This window comes from Octopus bimaculoides, chromosome 2, assembly GCF_001194135.2.
Source record: "Octopus bimaculoides isolate UCB-OBI-ISO-001 chromosome 2, ASM119413v2, whole genome shotgun sequence".
Lineage (NCBI taxonomy): Eukaryota > Metazoa > Mollusca > Cephalopoda > Octopoda > Octopodidae > Octopus > Octopus bimaculoides.
In genome coordinates this window covers 64,182,695-64,186,395 of record NC_068982.1, presented here as the reverse complement: position 1 = coordinate 64,186,395, position 3,701 = coordinate 64,182,695, and the positions used below count along the sequence as shown (strand labels likewise).

Sequence of the window (3,701 nt, the reverse complement as noted above, 5' to 3'; positions counted from 1 at the left end):
TATATATATGTATACATATAAGAAGGTCCGACTTTCGTGTTGAAATAGATGACTATGGGAGGACAAGCCAACAGAAATGCAGTATAGATAAATTATTGCAAATAAATATTCCATAAATAAAGTTAATAGCCGGGAAATTATAATTTAATTATCGAGTCATATGATAAAATTAAATAGCTCTATAATTAAGAAGTTCGCTTCTCAACCACGTTGTTTCGAGTTCAGTCCTGCTGCGCGGCACCTTGTGCAAGTGTCTTTTACTATAGCTCCGGACTGACCAATGCCTTGTGAGTGAATTTGGTAGAGGGAAACTATGTGGAAATCCGCCGAATATATGTATATGTGTGTGTGAGTGTCTTTGTGTTTCTTCCAACTCGCTTGACAACCAGTGTTGGTTTGTTTATGTCCCCTGAAATTAGTGGTTCGGTGAAAGACAACGATGAACTAAGTACCAGACTTCTAAAAACAGAATAAGTACGAGGGTTGAGTTTTTCGACTAAACCCTTCAGAATGGTGTCCCTAAGTCTAGTTACTGAAACAAGTAAATATTTAGAGAATCTGATATAAAATTTGCTTATTTTTGTTTCTAAGAAACACTTGTAAGCTTAATTCTAGAAGAACTAAATTCGAAAATAAGAAAGTATCTAGGTTTAATACTAGAATAACTTCAGGCCAGAATTGAATCGTAGTTAAGAGGTAAAATGACTGAGAGAATAAAGCATTTGATAAACGTTTCTTGGGCCTTGAGTTCATGTTTAATCTGTACAACAGTTTTGACCAAAGCCGTAATCGAAGGTATTTCAGCCATAACTATCTTTCCTTTGTTGTTTTTCATGCATTGTATACTTAGAATCACATTATTTTTATATGACCTTCCTTTTTAGAAGATAGTAGTGTATGCTTTGAAACAGATTAAGTTGCTATTTCTAACATATTGCAAGCGGTGAGCTGACAGAAAGGTTAGCGCGCGGGACAAAATGCTTAGCGATAATTCTTCCGATTCATTACGTTTTGAGTTAAAATTTCGCCGAGGTCGACTTCGCCTTTCATCCTTCGTGATCGATAAAATAAAGTACTAGCAACTACTGGGGTCGATGGAATAGATTTACCTTCTTCTTCTAAAATTGCTGGCTTTCTGATAAAATTTGAAGCTATCTCTTCTAGTACATTGAAAGACCATAAGGCCACGTTATTGACTTGTGCGATAATATTTGCTGGAGGTATTTCGTGTTGTCTCTGGAAATTAGGTAGGTCTATATGCTTCAGTTAATCTGACTGAGAAACAGGCTGCAGAACCTCAAGAAATGTTGCCTGAGATCAAACGACAGTTAATATAGTGTGGAACAGCATCATGGTTTAATTTCAAGTTATGAAACTTTTCAAGATTTGAGACATTTTCACCACTTATTCTGGACAAAGGAAGCGAAGAAGGAACCAGAAGAATAAGCAGTTCAATAATTCTAAAGAAATGTCAGTTCCAATCAAGGAATGTGGTTTTATTTCTATGTTTATATTTTTACTTATTACAGTTACTGGACTGCGTTGAAATCCTCGTAATGTACTAACCCATGTATTACTGCATCTGCCAATAGCTGATGCATGGTGCATCACCTCGGCCTTTCTTATCTTGTCCTCAGCTTAGAAGACCAGGTATATACTTCTGTAAGACCTTCTATACATAAAAGTAATACTGTGTCACGACAGTGCCACATATCATTAACTGCTCTGTTAAGGGTGTACAAAACATGCTAAACTCCGGTTTTTGTGAAGCAGTGACATGTTACCTTCCTACCTGTTCCTGAATAAATTCCTCAAGGAATGAGGCAGTTATTTTGGGCACATGCAGCTTCTAAATTCCTTTCTACGACTTTTGTACTCTCACAAATTAGAAAACTTATTCACATTCAAACCTTATTTAAAATCCAAAAACTGCAGAGCTATTTGACTCGAACAGAAGCAAATAATAATAATAATAATAATAATAATAATAATAATAATAATAATAATAATAATAATAATAATAATAATAAGACATACAAATACTTAGGATTCAATGAATTAGATATGATACAACACATACAAATGAAAGAGAAGATAAAAAAGAATAGTATAGACGAGTCAGATTAATACTGAAAACAGAACTCAATGTGAAAAACAAGATAATAGGTATCAACACTCTAGCCGTCCCAGTTATAAGAAACAGTTACAATATTCTTAACTGGACTCTAAATGAACTAATCAAAATATACAGGAAAATAATGACAGGATTTAGGATGCACCTCCCAAAATCTGACATAGAAAGGCTGTATATATGACGTATCGAAGGTGGTAGAGGCCTTGTACAGTTAGGCAAGAAAAGCCCCTTCATGGCAAATATTGAGTTAGACTAAACAGAAAAGAAATAGACAAAACAAAATCCCAACAATGGCTGAGAAGCTCAAGACTAAAAGCAGAGACTGATGGATTTTTAATCGCAGCACAAAATCAAAGCCTTCCCATCAGGAATTACCAAAAACATATAATAAAAAGTAACATAACAAGTAGCTGCAGAATAGGTGGAGATGGACAAAAAACAATAAATCATATTGTCTCTGGCTGCTTGGAACCGCTCGAATACTCCGGATGGTGATCGAAAAATAAGGGTTGTTACCTTAGTTCACTGGTAGTGAACAGCTGGGACCGTAGTACATCTCCAGTGTTAGAAGCTGTGCAATAACAATAAATAATAATAATGATAATAAAAATGGTGATGATGATTTAAATTTTGACACAAGGCCAGCAATTTTGGGAGAAGGGATAAGTCGATTACATCGACCCCCAGTGATCAACTGGTACTTATTTCATTGACCGCAAAAGGACGAAAGGGAAAGTCGACCTCGGCGGAATTTGAGCTCAGAACATAAAGATGGACGAAATGCCGCTAAGCACTTTACCCAGCGTGCTAACGATTCTACCAGGTCACTGCCTTTATGATAATAATAATAATAATAATAACGTTACGCGGCACGCAGCCACTCGAAGCCACCTACAACACAACAGTCTGTGTCCGATATCTCAGAAGACCGCTATATATATATATATATATATATATATATGCACTCACACAGATACCCACACACATAGACGACAAGTTTAATGCAATTTATAAATTTCGTCTGAAGTGTAGATTTCTCTTGGAACAGTTTTCACAATGCACTAGATATCCCTCATCTCTTAACGAAATAGCTCGTGAAATATTGTTTTAATTATGAGTGATATCTTAGTTAACAATCGATCAGTCTATTCTTATTGGATTACATTTCTAGAGATACTAGTACTACTAGTATTTTTATATCTCTAATTTCTTTATTGACCACAATTGTTGTAGTTTCTTGTGTGTGATCTTTGAGACTTCTCAGCTGTTTTCTTTCTTATTCCTTCACCAAATTCATATGCCTTCAGGTAAAGCAATCCCGATTAATGGTGATCTAATATTGAAATATTGATTATGCCGTTGTATGGTTGCATGGTTTGCACGCAGCAAATTTCTACAACCATGAAGTAATGTATTTGTCAAGTAATTGTTCATTTATTTCACCACTCTTTCTGCAGTCTTTCTAATGGTGTTTATATACATACATACATACATACATACATTTTTCTCTCTGTGTGTATATATAGGTTTGTGTGTGTGTATATATACATACATATATATATATATA

At 34.9% G+C, this 3,701-nt stretch overlaps 1 long non-coding RNA gene across 1 annotated transcript in view; it reads right to left on the bottom strand.

Annotated features, from left to right (window-relative positions):
• Nucleotides 1–2,439: 2,439 nt before the first annotated feature.
• The window catches only part of LOC128251133 (uncharacterized), a 43,590-nt gene continuing 42,328 nt past the window's right edge, over nucleotides 2,440–3,701 (bottom strand). The window contains exon 3 of the long non-coding RNA XR_008266987.1: nucleotides 2,440–2,705. This is a non-coding gene — a long non-coding RNA (uncharacterized LOC128251133). The remainder of the gene's footprint in view (nucleotides 2,706–3,701) is intronic.